Here is a 27,882-nt window from a genome sequence, read left to right on the forward strand (position 1 = left end):
TGCTGGCTGTCCAGCAGCAGACTGAAGGTGGCTGCTGCTGTGCACAGGTATATAAAGGCTCAGAGCCTATTATGACACGCGCAGCCAGCGTTCCATTGCCACATTCCATCTACTGCAGGCAGGATACCTGGCTGGCTGAATGTCGCTGAGAAGCTCACAGAGACCGCCATAAGCAACAGTTTAACAGAATGCCACAGACTAATCAACCAAACTTTTTGGGTTGGGTTCTCTTTTATAGTCTGCAGGCATTAAATGAAAGAAGTCAGTGTTCCAGCAGAAGGAGACAACGTTTCAGAAAAGGCATTGTAGCAAACCAAAAAAGAAATTTTAAGCGCAGCAGAGTAACCAGCGCACATACCTGTTAGCTCAGGTGAGTTTAAAAGGCTGCTGTTGATAACAAGGGCATTTGCTAAATAGATGGTGTGTGTGCAACAATATACTGAAAGGTCAATTATATTGTGCAGCTTATCTCACCACCTGTAGTTATTTAGGTGAAAGCTCCAAAATGCTTGCCTAATATGTCTGTTTATCCAAAAGGAAGTAAAAAGGGAGAGCTAGAAAGATAGCATTGCATCACATTACATGGCAATGCAATGCACAGTTGCTGAAGTTGAACCAAAATGAGCTTGTAATCTGGCTTCTGCAACTTTGAACATGAAAAATCCAATGAGGAGAAGAAAAGCAAAGCCAAAGAGTCCATCCCAAAATCCGACAAACAAGCAAAATGAACAAAAAACATTGAATTCAATTCTTTCTGATTTTAGAAACTGCATTAAAGAAGGGGTGCACCGGTCCTGGAGATACTGCAATACCAGGTCAATGCGTGGAGTGGACAGAGCAAGCTCTTTTTCCATCTCCCTGTTCTAAAAATCCATTTAATATATGGTCCCCAGATAGGGGACGTATCAGATATTAAACTGATAAGAACAGATTTTTTGATTGAATATATCTTTTATTAGCACAAAAAATAAGTTAACAGACAGTGTACAGTGCCGCAGCCCAGTACACACAGAATTCTACATCATATTTACATAGCATGAGGATACGACGCACTAACTAGACACATCACACCCCTATGCTACACAAAACACTCAATCTGAAAGAAAAAGCATGTCAATTAATACAGTACGACGAACCGTGATAAGGGATGGGGATTGGGAAAAAGGGGATGGGGAGGGGAAAATCACAGGCCCGAAGCTTTATTGAAAGACAAGACACATAAGGGGAGAGGGGGAGGAGGGGTTTAGTCCTCGTCCTCGTCCTCCGGACCGTCCATGATGGAATAGTCTCTGAGCAGGCTGTGGATCAGCCTGCGGCAGTCCTGGATGGACATCCTCTCCCTCCTCAAGATGAGCCGGTTCCTGGCGACCCAAACGGCATCCTTGAAGCAGTTCATAAGGCGCCAAGCCTCCTGGATGGCTCCGACGGTATGAACCCCAGGGAAGAGTCCGTAAAGCACAGAATGGTGCGATAGGCTCGCCCTGGGGACAGAGTTCCTCAGGTCGTCCTCAAGTGCAGTCAATAGGCGCTGTGCAAATCCGCAGTCCCAAAAAGTGTGCAAAGATGTTTCCTCCACGAAGGGGCACCTTGGGCAGTACCGGGTCTTGCACAGGTTCCGGGCATGCATGAATGACCGGACGGGCAGTCCGCCCTGAATCGCCATCCACGACAAGTCCTTGTGCCCGTTGGTCAGCCTGTCAGACGACACATTTGTCCACACAGTCTCCAGCGTGTCCTGGTGAAGTCCTGTGATGTTCTCCACGTCATCCTTGGCTCTGATTAGCTTGTGGATAGTTTTGGGCTTCCACAAGTCGGGCTTGAGTCCCTCCAGTTGATGCTCCCCCACAAATCGAACGACGTCTCCGTAGAACCATGGCGTCGTCCAGTTGTAGGGGAAGGAGCTGTCCCACTTGTCCCAGCCGAGTCGCCTCCAAAGAGGAAGCAGGAAGAAGCGAGACATGGACCTGCCCGCGGAGCCATTCTTGACTTGCAAAGTCTGGCGGACACAATCACACACAAAAGAGGATCGCAGGAGGGTGGGGATATCTGGAACGCCCTTCCCACCCTTGCGAGGCTCCTTGTACATGACGGCCCGCCTGACTCTGTCCATCTTGGATCCCCAGACAAAGTGAAACACTGTCCTGGTAATGGCCCTGCACACAGTGACGTGTGGGGGCCAGGCCTGCGCCGTGTACTGCAAGACGGGCAGGACCTCATTACGCAGGACGAGTGCCTTACCCTCACAAGTGAGGTGTCTGAGGCTCCAGAGTCCGATCCGTTGCTTCACCTTGGCCAAGCGTTCTTGCCAGGACTTGAGGGCCGCTCCTTCCTTCCCGAACCAGACTCCCAGCACCTTGAGGAAATCCGGTTGAATGTTGAAGGGGAAGGGGGCGGAGGAGGCCGGCTGCCAATCCCCGAAGAGCATGGCTTCCGACTTCCTGCAGTTGACTTTGGCCCCTGAAGCCCGGCCGAACCTCTCACACGTCTGGACGAGGGCGTCGACTGAACCACGATCAGCGCAGAAGACGGTGACGTCGTCCATGTAGAGCGAGCACTTGACCTCGTGTCGTCCCGGACCCGGTGCGGTGATCCCTCTGATCTCTCCATTCTGCCGGATAGCCTCTGCGAAGAGTTCTATAACACAAACAAAAAGAAGAGGTGATAGAGGGCAGCCTTGTCTGACCCCAGAGAGGACAGGGAAGGGGTCAGTCTTCCAGCCGTTCACCAACACCGAGCTGTGGATATCAAAATACATCAGACGGACATACGAACAAAACATGTTACCCAAACCTAACCGGTGCAGAGCTCGGCCCATGAACTCGTGGGAAACCCGGTCGAAGGCCTTCTCCTGATCCAAGGAGACCAGGGCCGCGTGTGCGCGGCGGACCTTGATGTACTCGACCGTGTCCCGCACGAGAGCGAGGCTGTCTGCGATGCGACGTCCAGGGATGCCGCAGGTCTGGTCCGGGTGGATGATCCGTCCGATGACCGTCTTAAGTCGTGTCGCCATCGTCTTGGCCAGGATCTTGTAGTCCACGTTGAGCAGAGTGATGGGACGCCAATTCCTCAGGTCGCACCTCTCTCCCTTCCGCTTGTACAGGATCATGACCATTCCTTCCCTCAAAGATGGAGGCATTCTACCCTCCACCACCATCTCCTCGTACAGGTCCAACAGGTCCGGACAGATGAGGTCTCCCAGCGCTACATAGAGCTCCGCTGGAAGACCATCACTGCCCGGGGTCCTGCCGGTCCTAAAGGATTTAGCGGCAGAGAGCAATTCGCCCACCATCAGAGGTTTGTCCAAGGCTGCCGTGCCTGTAGGATCAAGATGGTTAGTGATACCTGACAGGAACTTATCAGCAGCGTCGGGGTCGGTAGTCTTGTGGGAGTAGAGTTCGCTGTAGAAGTCGCTGACGACCCTCATCACGTCCTCCTTCCCACGTCGCATGTTTCTGCTCTCGTCTCGCAGCTCGTTCAGGGGCGTGTGACCGGCATGAAGTTTCCTGAAAAAGAATGAGTTACATTTCTCACCCTTCTCCAGATTCTCCACTTTGGAACGGAAGATGATTCGCTTGGACTCCTCCTCAAAGTGCCTTTTCAGGCTCTTCTTGGTCTCCTCCAGCTCCTCCCTCACGTCCCAGCCGCAGTGAAGAAGGTCCTGCAGCGACCGCAGCTCGCGCTGCAGCCCTCTGAAGTCCCTCCTCTTCTCACACTCCTGTTGTCGACCCTTGGCCTGAAAGAAACAGCGAAACTCAAGTTTAACATATTCCCACCAATCAGAGACTGTTTGGAAGCTACCCTTGTAGGACTGCCACATTGCGTAGGCTGCTCTCAGCTCCTCCACGACTTCATCCTGAGCCAGCAGAGCACAATTCAGCTTCCAGGAGCCGGGGCCGGACGGAAAACCGTCGCCGAGGACACCTTGTAAGTGAATGGCTCTGTGGTCGGAGAAGAAGCAGGAGACCATCGAGTGCCTACTCTGCCTGACTGCCCGAGAGGTGAACACAAAGTCAATCCTGGAGCGGAGTGAGCCATCGGGTCGGCTCCACGAATAGTTCGTGGAGCCTCTCCCCATGGAGCCCACCACGTCCTGAAGAGAGGCCTCGGTTACCATCTCGATGAGCAGCTTGGACGTGATGTCCAACTTGGCAGATGTGCCAGAACTACGACCGTCCTCCTCGATGGGGCAGTTGAAATCCCCGGCCATCACTAAGGTCCTGGTGGTGGCAAGCTGAAGCCGCAGGGTCTGGAAAAGCTCCAAACGCTCATTCTTCAGTGGGGACGCATACACGTTGATGAACCTGACAGGTTCTCCCGCCCAGTTGCCATCTACAACAAGAGCCCTGCCGCAGATGAGCTCCTGGACGGACTCAAGCGTGAATGCGCCCCCCCTGATCAGAATTGCGACCCCCGCAGACTTGCAGTCACCCCCACCGGACCAGTAGGATGGACCGTGGGACCACTCCCTGGCCAGATGTTTGAAGGACCTAGAGGAGGGAAGGGAACATTCCTGCAACATATAAACATCACACAACTGGGAAGTAAGGAAGGCATAAATAGTCTGACGTCTGAACTTGTCCTTGATGCTCCTGACATTAATGGAAAATAAGTTAATATTAGCCATCATGTAGGGAAAAAAGAAAAAGTTAGCGCAGGCAATACACCTTAGTTACCACTCCGGTCGGGTGGTCCCTCGTCGGTGTTGACTGCTGGTGACGGGATCACCAGCAGGCCCTCTTCCTCCATCTGGTCAAGCAGCGCGGCCTCAATCTCGGCGACCACCAGTTCCTCCTCTTCTGGCTCGGCCACCAGGGTCTCAACCATGTGCTCCATCTCTTCTGGCTCAGGGAGGGTATCCTCCTTTTCGCCTACGAAATCCAGAATCTTCTTTTTGGAGGATTCAGTAGCAGGGCTGTCCTCCACCTTCCTCTTTCCCCGGGTTGGAACTGGGGAGACAAGAAGGGGAAAATCCTCCTCGGAATAGATAGCGGCGGGTGGAGGAAAGGTTAATTCCACCGCTACCATGGTCTGGGGAGGGAGAGTGGCTGCCGGGGCAGGGGAAAGGACACCTGCTGAGGAGTAGGGGAAGGAGGAAGAGGAAGTGGAATCCTCAGCAGGGGTGGCCGGGGTGGGGGGGGATTGGACGGGGGTGGCAGGGGGAGGGATCGAGAGAGGGGTGACAGAACTCTTACCCTCCTTTGACTTTTTCTTCTGCTTCGGAGCTGCTGGGACCGTCGCTGGGGCTTTGGCCACCGACTCCTTGACCGCTTTGGCCTTGGTCGTCTCGGCCTTGGCCGCTGGGGCCTTGGTCGTCGCGTCCTTGACCTTCACAGGCCTGGTCGTCGGGGCCTTGTCCTCCGTAGCTGGGGTCGTCGCAACCACCGATGCCCAGGATCTCTCACGCCTGGGGCAATCCTTGTACAGATGAGCCGCCAGCCCACACAGGTTGCAGGACGTCTTCTTCGGGCAGTCCTTCGAGCTGTGTCCCGTCACTCGACAAATCCTGCAGGCATCCTCCTTGCAGTCCTTCATCTCGTGGCCGTTCTTGCCGCATCTCCTGCAGTTCCGCGGCATGTCCGGGTAATAGATGAGGCCGTAGGAGTTGCCCAGGGAGAATGTCGGGGGCAGGTGCCGAAGTCCGTCTGAGTACGCCAGGTCCCTGTGAAGTCTAACGGTCACCGACCACTTACCTGTCCAGAAGCCGAGTCCATTCAGGATGTGAGAGGGTTCCTTCACAACCAAACAGAAGCGTCTCAGGAAGGTACAGATGTCTTGGCCTGGGGTGTGCGGGTTGCGCATGGAGACCGTGATCCTCCTTTCATCCCTCTGGATAGGGCAGCTACCTGTAAAGGCAGAGAAGGAATTATCCGGTCCTTTTGCGCTTACCATTTCCCAGAACCTCCTGCAGGTGTTCACAGTGGCGAAGGTGACGAAGAAGATCCCCGTCAAGAAGGTCTGGATGCTGAGGGTGTCCGACCTGGAGAAGCCTCGATCCAGCAGCATCTTCTGGCAGAACACGTCCGAGGACATGTCCGGCACCCTCCCATCCACTTCCTTCAGCTTCAGGGCCACCGTCTGCCGCATCCATGGCTCCAGGGCTGGAGCTTCGTGGCGGGGCTTCTGGGGTCCCTTCTGCTGGCCAGTCGTGGAGGCAGAGTCCTTGGGGTCAGAATCGGCTCCTGGCTGGGCCCTCCTGGCTGTCCCCAGCTCCAGGCTCTTCTTTTCGGCCTTCCTCGCAGCGCTTGCCATGGCTTTCCTCCTGCAGTTACTTCTTGGAGCTGGATCTGGAACTCTTCCCGGAATGGGTGGAGCTATGCAGATTCTTCTCCCGTCGTGTTCTGGACAAATTCCCCGAAAGGTCTTTGTCTCGATGATTTTCTTCCTCGAAGATTCCACAGGACAGCCCGATTCTTCTCCGAGTCTTCGTCTTCTTCTGGATTCTTCAGAGCTTCTTCCTCCCACCGATATCCGCCTTCGTTCTCTGATGTCAGCTGGGCTCCGAAGCTCTTCTCCTTCCGAGTTCGATCGCTCTCGTCAAGTGTAGATCGTAGCTCTTGTGTTCTTAAAAGAACAGATACTACACTTGATCTTAGCCAAAAGGCCGAGAAGCGATAACCAGAATTGGTTTCAAACTACGGAGCCACCCAAGGATCCTGAAAAGTCCATTTGTGGAGATGAGCTCCTGGACTCCCGTTAAGAAGACATGTTGTCAACCTCTAGATCCCTTACATGCCTGCACTTTTCGGCTTGCTGCTGCTGCAATCCACGCGTTTTAGATCTGCATAACTCCACCTCTTTAAACACAGCACCTTCACCCCCTGCTGTTCCCACCCGCCTCAACACCGTTGGAAGGGAGGAGAACCAATTAAGGCGGGGGGTGGGGTGGAACGAGCAGCTGTCTACCCTTAGCAGGAGGGCTCCTGATTACATACCTCTCCTGCTGCTGCTGCTGCTGCTGGCTGTCCAGCAGCAGACTGAAGGTGGCTGCTGCTGTGCACAGGTATATAAAGGCTCAGAGCCTATTATGACACGCGCAGCCAGCGTTCCATTGCCACATTCCATCTACTGCAGGCAGGATACCTGGCTGGCTGAATGTCGCTGAGAAGCTCACAGAGACCGCCATAAGCAACAGTTTAACAGAATGCCACAGACTAATCAACCAAACTTTTTGGGTTGGGTTCTCTTTTATAGTCTGCAGGCATTAAATGAAAGAAGTCAGTGTTCCAGCAGAAGGAGACAACGTTTCAGAAAAGGCATTGTAGCAAACCAAAAAAGAAATTTTAAGCGCAGCAGAGTAACCAGCGCACATACCTGTTAGCTCAGGTGAGTTTAAAAGGCTGCTGTTGATAACAAGGGCATTTGCTAAATAGATGGTGTGTGTGCAACAATATACTGAAAGGTCAATTATATTGTGCAGCTTATCTCACCACCTGTAGTTATTTAGGTGAAAGCTCCAAAATGCTTGCCTAATATGTCTGTTTATCCAAAAGGAAGTAAAAAGGGAGAGATAGAAAGATAGCATTGCATCACATTACATGGCAATGCAATGCACAGTTGCTGAAGTTGAACCAAAATGAGCTTGTAATCTGGCTTCTGCAACTTTGAACATGAAAAATCCAATGAGGAGAAGAAAAGCAAAGCCAAAGAGTCCATCCCAAAATCCGACAAACAAGCAAAATGAACAAAAAACATTGAATTCAATTCTTTCTGATTTTAGAAACTGCATTAAAGAAGGGGTGCACCGGTCCTGGAGATACTGCAATACCAGGTCAATGCGTGGAGTGGACAGAGCAAGCTCTTTTTCCATCTCCCTGTTCTAAAAATCCATTTAATATATGGTCCCCAGATAGGGGACGTATCAGATATTAAACTGATAAGAACAGATACTACACTTGATCTTAGCCAAAAGGCCGAGAAGCGATAACCAGAATTGGTTTCAAACTACGGAGCCACCCAAGGATCCTGAAAAGTCCATTTGTGGAGATGAGCTCCTGGACTCCCGTTAAGAAGACATGTTGTCAACCTCTAGATCCCTTACATGCCTGCACTTTTCGGCTTGCTGCTGCTGCAATCCACGCGTTTTAGATCTGCATAACTCCACCTCTTTAAACACAGCACCTTCACCCCCTGCTGTTCCCACCCACCTCAACACCGTTGGAAGGGAGGAGAACCAATTAAGGCGGGGGGTGGGGTGGAACGAGCAGCTGTCTACCCTTAGCAGGAGGGCTCCTGATTACATACCTCTCCTGCTGCTGCTGCTGCTGCTGGCTGTCCAGCAGCAGACTGAAGGTGGCTGCTGCTGTGCACAGGTATATAAAGGCTCAGAGCCTATTATGACACGCGCAGCCAGCGTTCCATTGCCACATTCCATCTACTGCAGGCAGGATACCTGGCTGGCTGAATGTCGCTGAGAAGCTCACAGAGACCGCCATAAGCAACAGTTTAACAGAATGCCACAGACTAATCAACCAAACTTTTTGGGTTGGGTTCTCTTTTATAGTCTGCAGGCATTAAATGAAAGAAGTCAGTGTTCCAGCAGAAGGAGACAACGTTTCAGAAAAGGCATTGTAGCAAACCAAAAAAGAAATTTTAAGCGCAGCAGAGTAACCAGCGCACATACCTGTTAGCTCAGGTGAGTTTAAAAGGCTGCTGTTGATAACAAGGGCATTTGCTAAATAGATGGTGTGTGTGCAACAATATACTGAAAGGTCAATTATATTGTGCAGCTTATCTCACCACCTGTAGTTATTTAGGTGAAAGCTCCAAAATGCTTGCCTAATATGTCTGTTTATCCAAAAGGAAGTAAAAAGGGAGAGCTAGAAAGATAGCATTGCATCACATTACATGGCAATGCAATGCACAGTTGCTGAAGTTGAACCAAAATGAGCTTGTAATCTGGCTTCTGCAACTTTGAACATGAAAAATCCAATGAGGAGAAGAAAAGCAAAGCCAAAGAGTCCATCCCAAAATCCGACAAACAAGCAAAATGAACAAAAAACATTGAATTCAATTCTTTCTGATTTTAGAAACTGCATTAAAGAAGGGGTGCACCGGTCCTGGAGATACTGCAATACCAGGTCAATGCGTGGAGTGGACAGAGCAAGCTCTTTTTCCATCTCCCTGTTCTAAAAATCCATTTAATATATGGTCCCCAGATAGGGGACGTATCAGATATTAAACTGATAAGAACAGATACTACACTTGATCTTAGCCAAAAGGCCGAGAAGCGATAACCAGAATTGGTTTCAAACTACGGAGCCACCCAAGGATCCTGAAAAGTCCATTTGTGGAGATGAGCTCCTGGACTCCCGTTAAGAAGACATGTTGTCAACCTCTAGATCCCTTACATGCCTGCACTTTTCGGCTTGCTGCTGCTGCAATCCACGCGTTTTAGATCTGCATAACTCCACCTCTTTAAACACAGCACCTTCACCCCCTGCTGTTCCCACCCGCCTCAACACCGTTGGAAGGGAGGAGAACCAATTAAGGCGGGGGGTGGGGTGGAACGAGCAGCTGTCTACCCTTAGCAGGAGGGCTCCTGATTACATACCTCTCCTGCTGCTGCTGCTGCTGCTGGCTGTCCAGCAGCAGACTGAAGGTGGCTGCTGCTGTGCACAGGTATATAAAGGCTCAGAGCCTATTATGACACGCGCAGCCAGCGTTCCATTGCCACATTCCATCTACTGCAGGCAGGATACCTGGCTGGCTGAATGTCGCTGAGAAGCTCACAGAGACCGCCATAAGCAACAGTTTAACAGAATGCCACAGACTAATCAACCAAACTTTTTGGGTTGGGTTCTCTTTTATAGTCTGCAGGCATTAAATGAAAGAAGTCAGTGTTCCAGCAGAAGGAGACAACGTTTCAGAAAAGGCATTGTAGCAAACCAAAAAAGAAATTTTAAGCGCAGCAGAGTAACCAGCGCACATACCTGTTAGCTCAGGTGAGTTTAAAAGGCTGCTGTTGATAACAAGGGCATTTGCTAAATAGATGGTGTGTGTGCAACAATATACTGAAAGGTCAATTATATTGTGCAGCTTATCTCACCACCTGTAGTTATTTAGGTGAAAGCTCCAAAATGCTTGCCTAATATGTCTGTTTATCCAAAAGGAAGTAAAAAGGGAGAGCTAGAAAGATAGCATTGCATCACATTACATGGCAATGCAATGCACAGTTGCTGAAGTTGAACCAAAATGAGCTTGTAATCTGGCTTCTGCAACTTTGAACATGAAAAATCCAATGAGGAGAAGAAAAGCAAAGCCAAAGAGTCCATCCCAAAATCCGACAAACAAGCAAAATGAACAAAAAACATTGAATTCAATTCTTTCTGATTTTAGAAACTGCATTAAAGAAGGGGTGCACCGGTCCTGGAGATACTGCAATACCAGGTCAATGCGTGGAGTGGACAGAGCAAGCTCTTTTTCCATCTCCCTGTTCTAAAAATCCATTTAATATATGGTCCCCAGATAGGGGACGTATCAGATATTAAACTGATAAGAACAGATACTACACTTGATCTTAGCCAAAAGGCCGAGAAGCGATAACCAGAATTGGTTTCAAACTACGGAGCCACCCAAGGATCCTGAAAAGTCCATTTGTGGAGATGAGCTCCTGGACTCCCGTTAAGAAGACATGTTGTCAACCTCTAGATCCCTTACATGCCTGCACTTTTCGGCTTGCTGCTGCTGCAATCCACGCGTTTTAGATCTGCATAACTCCACCTCTTTAAACACAGCACCTTCACCCCCTGCTGTTCCCACCCGCCTCAACACCGTTGGAAGGGAGGAGAACCAATTAAGGCGGGGGGTGGGGTGGAACGAGCAGCTGTCTACCCTTAGCAGGAGGGCTCCTGATTACATACCTCTCCTGCTGCTGCTGCTGCTGCTGGCTGTCCAGCAGCAGACTGAAGGTGGCTGCTGCTGTGCACAGGTATATAAAGGCTCAGAGCCTATTATGACACGCGCAGCCAGCGTTCCATTGCCACATTCCATCTACTGCAGGCAGGATACCTGGCTGGCTGAATGTCGCTGAGAAGCTCACAGAGACCGCCATAAGCAACAGTTTAACAGAATGCCACAGACTAATCAACCAAACTTTTTGGGTTGGGTTCTCTTTTATAGTCTGCAGGCATTAAATGAAAGAAGTCAGTGTTCCAGCAGAAGGAGACAACGTTTCAGAAAAGGCATTGTAGCAAACCAAAAAAGAAATTTTAAGCGCAGCAGAGTAACCAGCGCACATACCTGTTAGCTCAGGTGAGTTTAAAAGGCTGCTGTTGATAACAAGGGCATTTGCTAAATAGATGGTGTGTGTGCAACAATATACTGAAAGGTCAATTATATTGTGCAGCTTATCTCACCACCTGTAGTTATTTAGGTGAAAGCTCCAAAATGCTTGCCTAATATGTCTGTTTATCCAAAAGGAAGTAAAAAGGGAGAGCTAGAAAGATAGCATTGCATCACATTACATGGCAATGCAATGCACAGTTGCTGAAGTTGAACCAAAATGAGCTTGTAATCTGGCTTCTGCAACTTTGAACATGAAAAATCCAATGAGGAGAAGAAAAGCAAAGCCAAAGAGTCCATCCCAAAATCCGACAAACAAGCAAAATGAACAAAAAACATTGAATTCAATTCTTTCTGATTTTAGAAACTGCATTAAAGAAGGGGTGCACCGGTCCTGGAGATACTGCAATACCAGGTCAATGCGTGGAGTGGACAGAGCAAGCTCTTTTTCCATCTCCCTGTTCTAAAAATCCATTTAATATATGGTCCCCAGATAGGGGACGTATCAGATATTAAACTGATAAGAACAGATCAGGTTTCAACATAATTTATTAAGTGCGTAAAAGATGGTTTACAATCAAAAACAACAACACAAACAGTACATTATTAAAACACAGAATTCCACCCATAAAAACCCCATATACGATTGGCATCCCTTCTCCCAATACATTTGACATCCCTCAAGTAATAAATATACATCTGGCTAAAAGCAATTTTAAGACAATCCTTCACAGAAATAGCATCACGTTTAAAAAGTAAAATATTGCGTGCCTTCCAAAGGGCGTCTTTAAAACAGTTAATCATACACCAACATATACAATACTGTTGAGGGGTCGGACATTTAAAAAGGCCATATAAAACATATTCATGGTTAAAATCTCTTAAACCGCAAGTCCATTTTAAAAGAATCCCAACTTTGTGCCAAAGTTCCTGTGCAAATGGGCAATTCCACATAAGGTGCAAGGTGGTTTCGTCATTAACACATGAGTCTCTGGGGCATTTGGCTCTGGCCACCAGGCCTCTCCTGTGTTGAAATTCTCTGGTGGGGAGGCACTGGTGGACCACCATCCATGCGATGTCCTTATGTCCATTTGCTAAGAATTTCCCGAAGACATTCTTCCAAACTTGCTTCGATCTCTCTTCTGAGAAATTTACTATGGGGGTCACATCTTCATTCCTCCTCAGAAAAGATAAAAGCTTCTTGCGGTCTTTAAAAATGTCCATATTAAAATCACCAAGGCTATAAAATCGAACAGTCTTTTCTAAGATTGCTTGGTGTTTGGGGGGGCATAGTAAAACAGGGGAATTCAACGACAACTTAAACCATCTTTTAAAAATCATCCCACAAGTATATTTTAAAAAATAACTTAGCGCACTATTACCATTAAAATGTTTGAAACAAAAGCAGAAATAATTTAAATACAAATAAATATGTAAGTCGGGGACATCCCTTCCGCCGTTCATTTTATTCTTCCTCATTATTTCTCGCCTTAATTTTTCCATTTTGGAGTTCCATAAAAACATAAAGATCATCCTAGTCATTTTTTTAATTAAAACATCAGAGGGGGGGTACACCATAGCTATATACAGTATGAGGGGTAACAACACTGATTTTATAATTAAAATTTTCCCCTCCATTGTTAGGGACCTCAAACCCCAAAATGATATTTTCTTTGACATTTTTTCTATGACATTCTCCCAGCTTTGAGTTCCCACATTCTCCTCGTTAAAAACAACTCCAAGAATTTTTACATTGTCTCGTTTTATAGTGAGCTGCGGGAGTTGGGCGGTGTCCCAGGATCCCAAAGTCAGACATTCAGATTTATTTAAATTAAGTTTAAACCCGGATGCCTGGGAAAAAAATTCAATGCGCAACACCGCCCTCCGGAGGGAAGCAGGGTCCACGCACACAACTGTCACGTCATCCATGTAGCCAAAGACTCTCACATCACTGCCACCTCCGCCTGGAACAGGAACCCCTCTAATCACTTTGTCTTTCCTTATTGCGCTCAGCAGGGGCTCCATGGCGCAGATGAACAGGATGGGCGACAAGGGGCATCCCTGCTTCACTCCGGACTCAAGGGGAACTCCATCTGTTAAAAAGCCATTAAGAGAAATTTGACTAAAACAATTTTTATATAAAATCTTAATACAATTTAAAAGCATATTAGGGATACCCATTCTTTTTAAAACTCTAAAAAGAAATCTATGAGAGACTCTATCGAAAGCTTTTTCAAAATCTAGGGCTAAAAGAGCTACATTTTGACCCCGGTCTCTGGAATACCAAATTACATCCCTTAATACGTTTAAAACCTCTGAAATACTTCTGCCTGGTACACTACAAACCTGCTTAGGCTGGATTAGTTTGGCAATGACACTCCTGAGCCGGTCTGCAACCACCTTAGCAAGTACCTTGTAATCAACATTTAGGAGAGTTATGGGTCTCCAATTCGCTAGAGTACTGCGGTCACCTTTTTTATATATCAAAGACACCACTCCTCTCCTCCACGAAAATGGCAACTGTTCAGAAATAAAAACTTCTTTAAAAAGCATAAAAAGGTCCTCTTTTAAAATGTCCCAAAAAGTAAGGTAAAATTCTACAGGTAGTCCGTCACACCCAGGTGCTTTACCCTTAGAGAAACTTTTAAAAACATAAAATAATTCCTCTAAAACAATATCGCGTTCTAAAAACTCCTGGTCTGTAAAATTTAACTTAAAATCGAGATCATTAAGAGCATCAGATAAAAAGGACTCATCTATACACTTTTTACTAAAAAGATGCTTATAAAAGTTAAAAGTAACATTCAACATTCCCTGCATAGATGTTTCACCCTCTAGATTTGTGATCACTTCTCTTTTATCCATGACTTTTTTGAAGAAGAAGCGAGAGCACTTCTCCCCCTCCTCCAAGTGCTGCACTCTAGAGTTAAAAATAATCTCTTTCCCCTTTGTGTCTATGCAGTTCTGAATTTCAGTTTTTAGGCTAGCAATATCATCTCCCACCTCCACCCCTAGCTCTTTGAATTTAAAAAGTGTTTGTAGTTTGGTGTTAAGATCACTAAAACATCTTTTTTTCTCTCTAGCTTTACGTCTCCCTGCTTTTATAAAAAACATTCTGACTTTTTTTTTCAAATTTTCCCACCAGGTTACCATAGGGGCATCAGAAGGTTTTTGTCGCCGCCAGGCTTGATAGGCTTTACCAAAGTCTTGTCGAATCAGAGGGTCCTCCAGCAGGTAAGTACTTAGACGCCAGAGGCCCCTGTTGACCCTCTGTTCATCCCGGTATTCTAGATGCACCTCCAAGCCCTTATGGTCAGAAAATATATTTGATGTTAAAACACATTTTACAGGGTTAAAATCATCTGATAGGAAAATAAAATCGATCCTGGAGGACACCCCTCTTCCGGACCACGTATAACCAGGGTCCGTCGGCAGGAGTGACCTCCACGCATCGCATAATTTAAAATCAGTTATAAAATCTTTCAATAGATGACATGACTTATCCAATTTGCGTAAAGGGTCACCCCCTGCTCGTTGTTCACTAGCACAAAGACAATTAAAATCACCCCCTACGACCAGGGGAGATGACCCAGTACAGTACAATGGCAATATCCCAAATAAATTAATTCTCTCTTGCTTATCAGGGGGAGCATAAATATTCATTACACGTAGGGTAAAACCATTAAATTTAAAATGCACTAAAACCACTCTGCCTGGTACTATTTCTGTGACAGCATTTATAGTAATATTTCTCCCACGACAGAGGAAGCCCACCCCCGCTGACTTGTTGTCATTGGAGCCAGACCAGATGGAGGGCCCCAGTCTCCAATCTGTCTTGATATCATTATAATTTAGTGCATGTTGTATCCCGCATTCCTGTAATAAACATATATCAAAGTCAGTGGTTTCTAAATACTTGAATAGAGCAGCCCTACGAACTGGGCTCTTTAATGACCTCACATTCAGTGAGACAAGTCTTATTGTGGGCATTCATAGGTCAGGGTGGTGGATCTTCCATGAGGACACCTGACTCAAAGCCCTGTATATCAAATTGCTCCAGGACATCCGGGCTAGAAGACCCAAACGACTCGATATTCTGTGAGCCGGCGGTTGCCCCCTCGTAGGTCACGGTTCCCAGCCACATTCCAGGAGACGCTGGGGATTCGACATTCCGTCTCTTTTTCGGGGCAGACTCCACTAGGTCACTGGTGCAGTCCTCCTCTTCCTCCACCTCCTCCAGGGGGGGAGACTGGTCCATCAGGACAAGATCAGCAACACAGATTTCCTGATGTTCGCCACCTAGAAGCAAAGCCCCCTCATGTGGCTGGCTAATCGCCCTGGAAGATCCTGAGGCCATCGCTGCGTGGTCCCCTGTAGCCAACCGCACAGGGGCACCACCCTCCAGCCCAACAGGATCGGTATCGGGAACCATCGATACGGAGGATACCCTCCCAGAAGGAGGACCCCCCCGCTCCGGTCCATGCGAGGTCCGCCCATCGTTAAGGGACTTCGATGCAGGTGCCGCCCCAGAGGGGCCTCCGGCTCCCTGCTCCATCCCAGCCTTCTCGCCCTTCGAACTGCCCTCCGACGCCGGCCTGCCAGTGAAGACCGGTGGGCGCATCGGCTCAGCTTCAGAAGATGCAGCTTCTGCGTAGGTCCTGGTCCTGGTCCTGTTGGGGCATCCTCGGAACATGTGCCCCGCCTCACCGCAGAGATTACATTTCCTCCCAGCGGGACAGTCCTTCATTAAATGTCCGTAACAGCTGCAATTATTGCAGCGGTCTACTTTCCTGCCCGTGCAGGACGTTTGGGTATGACCCATTTGTCCACAGTTCCTGCAACATACTGGCATTCCAGGATAAAATAAGTAGCCTCTGCTCTTACCGATTACGAAGGTTGAGAGAGGGTGTAGCATTCCTCCCACTCCACTAAGGTCCCTCTTTAGACGGGCCATATACCTTCTCTTGCCGCACCAGAAGCCTACCGCGTTCTTCACAGTACCCAGGTATCTCAGATCATCACAATAGCGGGTAAGGTAGGTCGAGATGTCTGCAGCTTCCACAAAGGGGTTCGGGAAATGCACCACGATGGGGATCTCGTCATAAGCATACAAGAGACAAAAGGTTAGTCCATCCAACTCATCTAAGTAGTTTTTCTCGTTTACCTTTTGTACGAGTTGCTGACAGCATCCCTGGCTCTTGAAGGTGATGGTGTATGTCCCCTTGTACTCGTTGTCCTGGAAGCAGAATATGTCTTCCCGCCGAAACTCCAGAACTCCAAGAAGAATCCTATGGCAGATGTAGTCCAAATTCTTCTCCATCCTCGATGCTGCTCCAACTTCAATCCTCACGGTGTTCCGCATCCGGGCATCACCCGATGAATATGTGAGCGTTGCCGGCATCCTTCACTCAGGAACGTACCGACTCTTCTCTCTGAAAGGCGCAAGCCTTCATGGGATCCCTTCCCGTTGCTCCCGGACTAATCCTTCCTCCCAATAGCAGCAGGGGGGTTAAGTCCCTCCGAAGAGGAACGATCCCCCCAGGCCGAGAGAAAGGGTACCAAGAGCACCTCACAGGCAAGACCACACAGGTAAACCTGATAGATCGTGCCAAAAGGCCGAGAAGCGATAACCAGAATTGGTTTCAAACTACGGAGCCACCCAAGGATCCTGAAAAGTCCATTTGTGGAGATGAGCTCCTGGACTCCCGTTAAGAAGACATGTTGTCAACCTCTAGATCCCTTACATGCCTGCACTTTTCGGCTTGCTGCTGCTGCAATCCACGCGTTTTAGATCTGCATAACTCCACCTCTTTAAACACAGCACCTTCACCCCCTGCTGTTCCCACCCGCCTCAACACCGTTGGAAGGGAGGAGAACCAATTAAGGCGGGGGGTGGGGTGGAACGAGCAGCTGTCTACCCTTAGCAGGAGGGCTCCTGATTACATACCTCTCCTGCTGCTGCTGCTGCTGGCTGTCCAGCAGCAGACTGAAGGTGGCTGCTGCTGTGCACAGGTATATAAAGGCTCAGAGCCTATTATGACACGCGCAGCCAGCGTTCCATTGCCACATTCCATCTACTGCAGGCAGGATACCTGGCTGGCTGAATGTCGCTGAGAAGCTCACAGAGACCGCCATAAGCAACAGTTTAACAGAATGCCACAGACTAATCAACCAAACTTTTTGGGTTGGGTTCTCTTTTATAGTCTGCAGGCATTAAATGAAAGAAGTCAGTGTTCTAGCAGAAGGAGACAACGTTTCAGAAAAGGCATTGTAGCAAACCAAAAAAGAAATTTTAAGCGCAGCAGAGTAACCAGCGCACATACCTGTTAGCTCAGGTGAGTTTAAAAGGCTGCTGTTGATAACAAGGGCATTTGCTAAATAGATGGTGTGTGTGCAACAATATACTGAAAGGTCAATTATATTGTGCAGCTTATCTCACCACCTGTAGTTATTTAGGTGAAAGCTCCAAAATGCTTGCCTAATATGTCTGTTTATCCAAAAGGAAGTAAAAAGGGAGAGCTAGAAAGATAGCATTGCATCACATTACATGGCAATGCAATGCACAGTTGCTGAAGTTGAACCAAAATGAGCTTGTAATCTGGCTTCTGCAACTTTGAACATGAAAAATCCAATGAGGAGAAGAAAAGCAAAGCCAAAGAGTCCATCCCAAAATCCGACAAACAAGCAAAATGAACAAAAAACATTGAATTCAATTCTTTCTGATTTTAGAAACTGCATTAAAGAAGGGGTGCACCGGTCCTGGAGATACTGCAATACCAGGTCAATGCGTGGAGTGGACAGAGCAAGCTCTTTTTCCATCTCCCTGTTCTAAAAATCCATTTAATATATGGTCCCCAGATAGGGGACGTATCAGATATTAAACTGATAAGAACAGATTTTTTTTTTTTTTTTTTTTTTTTTTTCCAAACACTCAGAAATTAAGTTTTATAATCTTAAATCATATATCACTAAACTCAAGATTTTAGTTCCATCATCGTGTTTAGATATTATATTTATATTTTTTCATTTGAATTAATATATATAAAGTTAAACATAACAATTCCTTTACAGTTTCAACAGTTTCCAAACAAATCACAACTGACATTACTTCACCCGGTTTCCCAAACTAAATATCCCCTTTTTCCCTTTTACTTTCCTCCCAACAAAACCCCTTAACTTCTTTTCTTCCTCCTCATGCTCTAACCGCATCTGTTCCCAATCATACTCTTCCTCATCATCTCTGAAAGTCACCACCTTCTCCAAAACTTTACCCTTTTCCTCTTTTACTTCTTTCTTTTCACCAGATACTTTCCTTGATCCACAATTTTCCTGTACCGTTACCTTTTTCTTCACCTTTAAACTTTCAACTTCTTTTCCCTGCTTATTCTCCTCTATAATTATCGCATCAACTTCCTTCTTCATTTTATCACCAATATCTTCCTTTTGTCCTCCAAAGTTCTTTTCAAAAGTTCCTTTGCTGCTTTCCATGTAACAATACCCAGAACTCCCGTTTACCATAATCCTCCCATTATGCAAATTTTCTTCTCCTGTTGTCCACACCAAAAAACGTCTCTTTCCGTTCCAAATACCAACTTTGTTCCTGTATAATTTCTGAAACTTTACCATCTTACATTTAGATTCCAAAAAAACCATTATCTCCTCTATTTCCACAAACGGATTGTCCATGTAAATTATCACACTCTTCGGTTTCCCCATGAATGATGCACTTACTCCAATTATCCCAGAATCCTCTTCACTCCAGCATTTGAAAAAATGAATGCACTTTTCCTCAGAAACTAGAGTCACATCACAAACTTTACCTTGCTTTATTTCTTGCATACAGTAGATATCCTTCTCCAAAACTTCATGTTTCCTCAAAATTTCCAGAATCCATTTTTCTTCCAAAAAAGTTTCTTCCGTCTCCCGTTTCACAAAAAAACGTAAGCATCTCTTCTTTTTCCAAAACTCCATCTCAACAATCCGTTTTCCTTCGGTTTTTCCTTTTAATCCTCCAAATGTTGCCACCACAGCTATGTGTGGCGACAGTTGCCCCCCACAGCTATGTGTGGTGACAAGGTGATCGCCTCTCGTTGCCCAGGGACTAATCCGACTCCCTAATAGCAGCAGGGGGGTTTAGCTCCACCGATGAGTGTAGCGATCCCCCCAGGCCAAGGAGCCGGGTACCCCAAGCACCTCCCAGTCAAGACCAAGGCAGCAACCGCTAGATCACTGCACTTGATCTTAGCCAAAAGGCCGAGAAGCGATAACCAGAATTGGTTTCAAACTACGGAGCCACCCAAGGATCCTGAAAAGTCCATTTGTGGAGATGAGCTCCTGGACTCCCGTTAAGAAGACATGTTGTCAACCTCTAGATCCCTTACATGCCTGCACTTTTCGGCTTGCTGCTGCTGCAATCCACGCGTTTTAGATCTGCATAACTCCACCTCTTTAAACACAGCACCTTCACCCCCTGCTGTTCCCACCCGCCTCAACACCGTTGGAAGGGAGGAGAACCAATTAAGGCGGGGGGTGGGGTGGAACGAGCAGCTGTCTACCCTTAGCAGGAGGGCTCCTGATTACATACCTCTCCTGCTGCTGCTGGCTGTCCAGCAGCAGACTGAAGGTGGCTGCTGCTGTGCACAGGTATATAAAGGCTCAGAGCCTATTATGACACGCGCAGCCAGCGTTCCATTGCCACATTCCATCTACTGCAGGCAGGATACCTGGCTGGCTGAATGTCGCTGAGAAGCTCACAGAGACCGCCATAAGCAACAGTTTAACAGAATGCCACAGACTAATCAACCAAACTTTTTGGGTTGGGTTCTCTTTTATAGTCTGCAGGCATTAAATGAAAGAAGTCAGTGTTCCAGCAGAAGGAGACAACGTTTCAGAAAAGGCATTGTAGCAAACCAAAAAAGAAATTTTAAGCGCAGCAGAGTAACCAGCGCACATACCTGTTAGCTCAGGTGAGTTTAAAAGGCTGCTGTTGATAACAAGGGCATTTGCTAAATAGATGGTGTGTGTGCAACAATATACTGAAAGGTCAATTATATTGTGCAGCTTATCTCACCACCTGTAGTTATTTAGGTGAAAGCTCCAAAATGCTTGCCTAATATGTCTGTTTATCCAAAAGGAAGTAAAAAGGGAGAGCTAGAAAGATAGCATTGCATCACATTACATGGCAATGCAATGCACAGTTGCTGAAGTTGAACCAAAATGAGCTTGTAATCTGGCTTCTGCAACTTTGAACATGAAAAATCCAATGAGGAGAAGAAAAGCAAAGCCAAAGAGTCCATCCCAAAATCCGACAAACAAGCAAAATGAACAAAAAACATTGAATTCAATTCTTTCTGATTTTAGAAACTGCATTAAAGAAGGGGTGCACCGGTCCTGGAGATACTGCAATACCAGGTCAATGCGTGGAGTGGACAGAGCAAGCTCTTTTTCCATCTCCCTGTTCTAAAAATCCATTTAATATATGGTCCCCAGATAGGGGACGTATCAGATATTAAACTGATAAGAACAGATACTACACTTGATCTTAGCCAAAAGGCCGAGAAGCGATAACCAGAATTGGTTTCAAACTACGGAGCCACCCAAGGATCCTGAAAAGTCCATTTGTGGAGATGAGCTCCTGGACTCCCGTTAAGAAGACATGTTGTCAACCTCTAGATCCCTTACATGCCTGCACTTTTCGGCTTGCTGCTGCTGCAATCCACGCGTTTTAGATCTGCATAACTCCACCTCTTTAAACACAGCACCTTCACCCCCTGCTGTTCCCACCCGCCTCAACACCGTTGGAAGGGAGGAGAACCAATTAAGGCGGGGGGTGGGGTGGAACGAGCAGCTGTCTACCCTTAGCAGGAGGGCTCCTGATTACATACCTCTCCTGCTGCTGCTGCTGCTGGCTGTCCAGCAGCAGACTGAAGGTGGCTGCTGCTGTGCACAGGTATATAAAGGCTCAGAGCCTATTATGACACGCGCAGCCAGCGTTCCATTGCCACATTCCATCTACTGCAGGCAGGATACCTGGCTGGCTGAATGTCGCTGAGAAGCTCACAGAGACCGCCATAAGCAACAGTTTAACAGAATGCCACAGACTAATCAACCAAACTTTTTGGGTTGGGTTCTCTTTTATAGTCTGCAGGCATTAAATGAAAGAAGTCAGTGTTCCAGCAGAAGGAGACAACGTTTCAGAAAAGGCATTGTAGCAAACCAAAAAAGAAATTTTAAGCGCAGCAGAGTAACCAGCGCACATACCTGTTAGCTCAGGTGAGTTTAAAAGGCTGCTGTTGATAACAAGGGCATTTGCTAAATAGATGGTGTGTGTGCAACAATATACTGAAAGGTCAATTATATTGTGCAGCTTATCTCACCACCTGTAGTTATTTAGGTGAAAGCTCCAAAATGCTTGCCTAATATGTCTGTTTATCCAAAAGGAAGTAAAAAGGGAGAGCTAGAAAGATAGCATTGCATCACATTACATGGCAATGCAATGCACAGTTGCTGAAGTTGAACCAAAATGAGCTTGTAATCTGGCTTCTGCAACTTTGAACATGAAAAATCCAATGAGGAGAAGAAAAGCAAAGCCAAAGAGTCCATCCCAAAATCCGACAAACAAGCAAAATGAACAAAAAACATTGAATTCAATTCTTTCTGATTTTAGAAACTGCATTAAAGAAGGGGTGCACCGGTCCTGGAGATACTGCAATACCAGGTCAATGCGTGGAGTGGACAGAGCAAGCTCTTTTTCCATCTCCCTGTTCTAAAAATCCATTTAATATATGGTCCCCAGATAGGGGACGTATCAGATATTAAACTGATAAGAACAGATACTACACTTGATCTTAGCCAAAAGGCCGAGAAGCGATAACCAGAATTGGTTTCAAACTACGGAGCCACCCAAGGATCCTGAAAAGTCCATTTGTGGAGATGAGCTCCTGGACTCCCGTTAAGAAGACATGTTGTCAACCTCTAGATCCCTTACATGCCTGCACTTTTCGGCTTGCTGCTGCTGCAATCCACGCGTTTTAGATCTGCATAACTCCACCTCTTTAAACACAGCACCTTCACCCCCTGCTGTTCCCACCCGCCTCAACACCGTTGGAAGGGAGGAGAACCAATTAAGGCGGGGGGTGGGGTGGAACGAGCAGCTGTCTACCCTTAGCAGGAGGGCTCCTGATTACATACCTCTCCTGCTGCTGCTGCTGGCTGTCCAGCAGCAGACTGAAGGTGGCTGCTGCTGTGCACAGGTATATAAAGGCTCAGAGCCTATTATGACACGCGCAGCCAGCGTTCCATTGCCACATTCCATCTACTGCAGGCAGGATACCTGGCTGGCTGAATGTCGCTGAGAAGCTCACAGAGACCGCCATAAGCAACAGTTTAACAGAATGCCACAGACTAATCAACCAAACTTTTTGGGTTGGGTTCTCTTTTATAGTCTGCAGGCATTAAATGAAAGAAGTCAGTGTTCCAGCAGAAGGAGACAACGTTTCAGAAAAGGCATTGTAGCAAACCAAAAAAGAAATTTTAAGCGCAGCAGAGTAACCAGCGCACATACCTGTTAGCTCAGGTGAGTTTAAAAGGCTGCTGTTGATAACAAGGGCATTTGCTAAATAGATGGTGTGTGTGCAACAATATACTGAAAGGTCAATTATATTGTGCAGCTTATCTCACCACCTGTAGTTATTTAGGTGAAAGCTCCAAAATGCTTGCCTAATATGTCTGTTTATCCAAAAGGAAGTAAAAAGGGAGAGCTAGAAAGATAGCATTGCATCACATTACATGGCAATGCAATGCACAGTTGCTGAAGTTGAACCAAAATGAGCTTGTAATCTGGCTTCTGCAACTTTGAACATGAAAAATCCAATGAGGAGAAGAAAAGCAAAGCCAAAGAGTCCATCCCAAAATCCGACAAACAAGCAAAATGAACAAAAAACATTGAATTCAATTCTTTCTGATTTTAGAAACTGCATTAAAGAAGGGGTGCACCGGTCCTGGAGATACTGCAATACCAGGTCAATGCGTGGAGTGGACAGAGCAAGCTCTTTTTCCATCTCCCTGTTCTAAAAATCCATTTAATATATGGTCCCCAGATAGGGGACGTATCAGATATTAAACTGATAAGAACAGATACTACACTTGATCTTAGCCAAAAGGCCGAGAAGCGATAACCAGAATTGGTTTCAAACTACGGAGCCACCCAAGGATCCTGAAAAGTCCATTTGTGGAGATGAGCTCCTGGACTCCCGTTAAGAAGACATGTTGTCAACCTCTAGATCCCTTACATGCCTGCACTTTTCGGCTTGCTGCTGCTGCAATCCACGCGTTTTAGATCTGCATAACTCCACCTCTTTAAACACAGCACCTTCACCCCCTGCTGTTCCCACCCGCCTCAACACCGTTGGAAGGGAGGAGAACCAATTAAGGCGGGGGGTGGGGTGGAACGAGCAGCTGTCTACCCTTAGCAGGAGGGCTCCTGATTACATACCTCTCCTGCTGCTGCTGCTGCTGCTGGCTGTCCAGCAGCAGACTGAAGGTGGCTGCTGCTGTGCACAGGTATATAAAGGCTCAGAGCCTATTATGACACGCGCAGCCAGCGTTCCATTGCCACATTCCATCTACTGCAGGCAGGATACCTGGCTGGCTGAATGTCGCTGAGAAGCTCACAGAGACCGCCATAAGCAACAGTTTAACAGAATGCCACAGACTAATCAACCAAACTTTTTGGGTTGGGTTCTCTTTTATAGTCTGCAGGCATTAAATGAAAGAAGTCAGTGTTCCAGCAGAAGGAGACAACGTTTCAGAAAAGGCATTGTAGCAAACCAAAAAAGAAATTTTAAGCGCAGCAGAGTAACCAGCGCACATACCTGTTAGCTCAGGTGAGTTTAAAAGGCTGCTGTTGATAACAAGGGCATTTGCTAAATAGATGGTGTGTGTGCAACAATATACTGAAAGGTCAATTATATTGTGCAGCTTATCTCACCACCTGTAGTTATTTAGGTGAAAGCTCCAAAATGCTTGCCTAATATGTCTGTTTATCCAAAAGGAAGTAAAAAGGGAGAGCTAGAAAGATAGCATTGCATCACATTACATGGCAATGCAATGCACAGTTGCTGAAGTTGAACCAAAATGAGCTTGTAATCTGGCTTCTGCAACTTTGAACATGAAAAATCCAATGAGGAGAAGAAAAGCAAAGCCAAAGAGTCCATCCCAAAATCCGACAAACAAGCAAAATGAACAAAAAACATTGAATTCAATTCTTTCTGATTTTAGAAACTGCATTAAAGAAGGGGTGCACCGGTCCTGGAGATACTGCAATACCAGGTCAATGCGTGGAGTGGACAGAGCAAGCTCTTTTTCCATCTCCCTGTTCTAAAAATCCATTTAATATATGGTCCCCAGATAGGGGACGTATCAGATATTAAACTGATAAGAACAGATACTACACTTGATCTTAGCCAAAAGGCCGAGAAGCGATAACCAGAATTGGTTTCAAACTACGGAGCCACCCAAGGATCCTGAAAAGTCCATTTGTGGAGATGAGCTCCTGGACTCCCGTTAAGAAGACATGTTGTCAACCTCTAGATCCCTTACATGCCTGCACTTTTCGGCTTGCTGCTGCTGCAATCCACGCGTTTTAGATCTGCATAACTCCACCTCTTTAAACACAGCACCTTCACCCCCTGCTGTTCCCACCCGCCTCAACACCGTTGGAAGGGAGGAGAACCAATTAAGGCGGGGGGTGGGGTGGAACGAGCAGCTGTCTACCCTTAGCAGGAGGGCTCCTGATTACATACCTCTCCTGCTGCTGCTGCTGGCTGTCCAGCAGCAGACTGAAGGTGGCTGCTGCTGTGCACAGGTATATAAAGGCTCAGAGCCTATTATGACACGCGCAGCCAGCGTTCCATTGCCACATTCCATCTACTGCAGGCAGGATACCTGGCTGGCTGAATGTCGCTGAGAAGCTCACAGAGACCGCCATAAGCAACAGTTTAACAGAATGCCACAGACTAATCAACCAAACTTTTTGGGTTGGGTTCTCTTTTATAGTCTGCAGGCATTAAATGAAAGAAGTCAGTGTTCCAGCAGAAGGAGACAACGTTTCAGAAAAGGCATTGTAGCAAACCAAAAAAGAAATTTTAAGCGCAGCAGAGTAACCAGCGCACATACCTGTTAGCTCAGGTGAGTTTAAAAGGCTGCTGTTGATAACAAGGGCATTTGCTAAATAGATGGTGTGTGTGCAACAATATACTGAAAGGTCAATTATATTGTGCAGCTTATCTCACCACCTGTAGTTATTTAGGTGAAAGCTCCAAAATGCTTGCCTAATATGTCTGTTTATCCAAAAGGAAGTAAAAAGGGAGAGCTAGAAAGATAGCATTGCATCACATTACATGGCAATGCAATGCACAGCTGCTGAAGTTGAACCAAAATGAGCTTGTAATCTGGCTTCTGCAACTTTGAACATGAAAAATCCAATGAGGAGAAGAAAAGCAAAGCCAAAGAGTCCATCCCAAAATCCGACAAACAAGCAAAATGAACAAAAAACATTGAATTCAATTCTTTCTGATTTTAGAAACTGCATTAAAGAAGGGGTGCACCGGTCCTGGAGATACTGCAATACCAGGTCAATGCGTGGAGTGGACAGAGCAAGCTCTTTTTCCATCTCCCTGTTCTAAAAATCCATTTAATATATGGTCCCCAGATAGGGGACGTATCAGATATTAAACTGATAAGAACAGATTTTTTTTTTTTTTTCCCTCAGATGGGGAAATCCACGGTCTATAGTCACGACCAAAGGAACTTCCTTCCAAACAGCTGCATCATCTCAACGACACAAATGCTGCTCCCATCATCACCGGAAAATTTTTATTTCTTCTTTTTAAACCTTACACAGAAAACAAGATCAAGAAGTATTTACAAAATATCTCCACTTTTTAACTTTCCATATTCCCTCCGCATCCACTTCCCCTCTCCTCTTTTTGTCCCATAGGAAACACACATACATCTTCCCCATAATCACCTTCACACTATCCTTTACAGCAATTTCCTTCCTTTTAAACACATACACATTCCTCACATCCCATAACACTTCCTTTATACACGCAAGCATCAACCACAAGACTCTTTCCTTCGTCCCATCACATATTCCCAAACCAAACATAAACAACTCAAAGGACAACAAATTCACACCACACAATTCTTTACACAAAGGCCCCATTCTCCCAATCACATCTCTAGCATACTGGCAATTCCAAAAAACATGCAACACACTTTCCCTTCCACCACAGCCATTTCTTGGACACGTTTCACTCCTCACTAAACCTCTATTCCTCTGAAACTCTCTTACTGGCAACACTCCATGCAAAGACTGCCACACAACCTCACTCTGCTTATTTGTCATACCACCCATCCGCACCTTCTTCCATACTTTTTGCACATCACACCTTCTCACCAAATTTATTCCACTCTCCATTTCTCTACACTCAATCATCCTGTACACAGCCTTCTTATTTCCCAACAACCTCACATCCACATCACACAACTCATACTTCACCAAAAACTTATAAACCCACACATACCACACGGGCACCTCAAAAGCAACCGGACACCGCAAATCCCTCTCTCTCCACTTCAAACGAAAAGAATAAGCCCCAAATAAATATCCACACATACATGAAAACTTTCCATCGCCCATAATCACTTTCAGCACAAACACCACAATATTCACACCCAAAAAAACTTCTAAATTTGGAAAACCCAAACCACCTTTCTCCATACGCTTCACCAACACTTCCCTCCGCGCCCTCTCCATTTTAGAATTCCACAAAAAAACAAACAAAATCCTATTCAATCCTCTCAAAACCATATAACCTGGTGGAAACACAACTGCAACATATAAAAAAATAGGCAACACCACGCTTTTAATGACTAAGATTTTTCCAAAGAAAGTAAGGCTTCTCAACTTCCAAAAACATAACTTCTTTTCAACCTTCTCTTTCGCGTCATCCCAACTTTCTTTCCCATCCAATCTTTCTGAAAACTTCACTCCCAAAACCTTAATGGGCCCACTCACTACGTTCACACCTACATCTCTACTCAAAATACCACTTCCAAAAACCTTACACTCACTCTTTTCCCAATTCACTTTAAATGCAGACGCACCACAAAAGATAGACACTAACAACTTCACCCGCCTCACCGAACATTCAGAATCACATAATACACACACGTCATCCATATAACCACTCACCTTCCACTCTCTTCCTCCACCTCCCGGCACTTGCACACCTCGAACCACTTTATCCTTCCTCAACATACACAACAAAGGTTCAATTGCACAAATAAAAGCCACAGGGGATAACGGACACCCCTGCCTCACGCCCGAATGCACATTCACTCTCCTACCGACATAACCGTTCATTAAAACACAACTATAAATATCTGTATATAGACTTCTCACTCTCCCAACAAAATCAGCAGGAAAACCCATTCTCAGCAACACTCTAAACAAAAAACCATGCGACAACCTATCATACGCCTTTTCAAAATCCAGGCTCAACAAAAACACACTCTTCTTCCGGCTCATACAATCCC

General features: G+C 46.4%; 11 non-coding genes and 1 pseudogene across 11 annotated transcripts; all 12 read right to left on the reverse strand.

The window, feature by feature from the left end:
• Window positions 1-778: 778 nt before the first annotated feature.
• On the reverse strand, window positions 779-971 carry LOC141215111 (U2 spliceosomal RNA). The gene has a single exon (XR_012284256.1). It is a non-coding gene; the product is annotated as a U2 spliceosomal RNA (small nuclear RNA).
• Window positions 972-6,535: 5,564 nt separating this feature from the next.
• Window positions 6,536-6,613, reverse strand: LOC141215150 (U2 spliceosomal RNA; annotated as a pseudogene).
• Window positions 6,614-7,731: 1,118 nt separating this feature from the next.
• Window positions 7,732-7,922, reverse strand: LOC141215061 (U2 spliceosomal RNA). Its single transcript, XR_012284209.1, has one exon. It is a non-coding gene; the product is annotated as a U2 spliceosomal RNA (small nuclear RNA).
• Window positions 7,923-9,040: 1,118 nt separating this feature from the next.
• Window positions 9,041-9,231, reverse strand: LOC141215064 (U2 spliceosomal RNA). Its single transcript, XR_012284211.1, has one exon. It is a non-coding gene; the product is annotated as a U2 spliceosomal RNA (small nuclear RNA).
• A 1,118-nt stretch (window positions 9,232-10,349) lies between these two features.
• On the reverse strand, window positions 10,350-10,540 carry LOC141215065 (U2 spliceosomal RNA). The gene has a single exon (XR_012284212.1). It is a non-coding gene; the product is annotated as a U2 spliceosomal RNA (small nuclear RNA).
• A 1,118-nt stretch (window positions 10,541-11,658) lies between these two features.
• LOC141215118 (U2 spliceosomal RNA) lies at window positions 11,659-11,848 on the reverse strand. Its single transcript, XR_012284262.1, has one exon. It is a non-coding gene; the product is annotated as a U2 spliceosomal RNA (small nuclear RNA).
• A 6,175-nt stretch (window positions 11,849-18,023) lies between these two features.
• LOC141215137 (U2 spliceosomal RNA) lies at window positions 18,024-18,222 on the reverse strand. The gene has a single exon (XR_012284279.1). It is a non-coding gene; the product is annotated as a U2 spliceosomal RNA (small nuclear RNA).
• Window positions 18,223-20,654: 2,432 nt separating this feature from the next.
• Window positions 20,655-20,845, reverse strand: LOC141215066 (U2 spliceosomal RNA). The gene has a single exon (XR_012284213.1). It is a non-coding gene; the product is annotated as a U2 spliceosomal RNA (small nuclear RNA).
• Window positions 20,846-21,960: 1,115 nt separating this feature from the next.
• Window positions 21,961-22,151, reverse strand: LOC141215067 (U2 spliceosomal RNA). The gene has a single exon (XR_012284214.1). It is a non-coding gene; the product is annotated as a U2 spliceosomal RNA (small nuclear RNA).
• A 1,112-nt stretch (window positions 22,152-23,263) lies between these two features.
• Window positions 23,264-23,454, reverse strand: LOC141215068 (U2 spliceosomal RNA). Its single transcript, XR_012284215.1, has one exon. It is a non-coding gene; the product is annotated as a U2 spliceosomal RNA (small nuclear RNA).
• Window positions 23,455-24,572: 1,118 nt separating this feature from the next.
• Window positions 24,573-24,763, reverse strand: LOC141215069 (U2 spliceosomal RNA). Its single transcript, XR_012284216.1, has one exon. It is a non-coding gene; the product is annotated as a U2 spliceosomal RNA (small nuclear RNA).
• A 1,112-nt stretch (window positions 24,764-25,875) lies between these two features.
• On the reverse strand, window positions 25,876-26,067 carry LOC141215128 (U2 spliceosomal RNA). The gene has a single exon (XR_012284271.1). It is a non-coding gene; the product is annotated as a U2 spliceosomal RNA (small nuclear RNA).
• Between the last annotated feature and the right edge of the window lie 1,815 nt (window positions 26,068-27,882).

The sequence above is a fragment of the Phyllobates terribilis genome, unplaced genomic scaffold (assembly GCF_046119375.1).
Source record: "Phyllobates terribilis strain yellow unplaced genomic scaffold, ASM4611937v1 Scaffold_230__1_contigs__length_3167835, whole genome shotgun sequence".
In the NCBI taxonomy this organism is placed as follows: Eukaryota; Metazoa; Chordata; class Amphibia; order Anura; family Dendrobatidae; genus Phyllobates; species Phyllobates terribilis.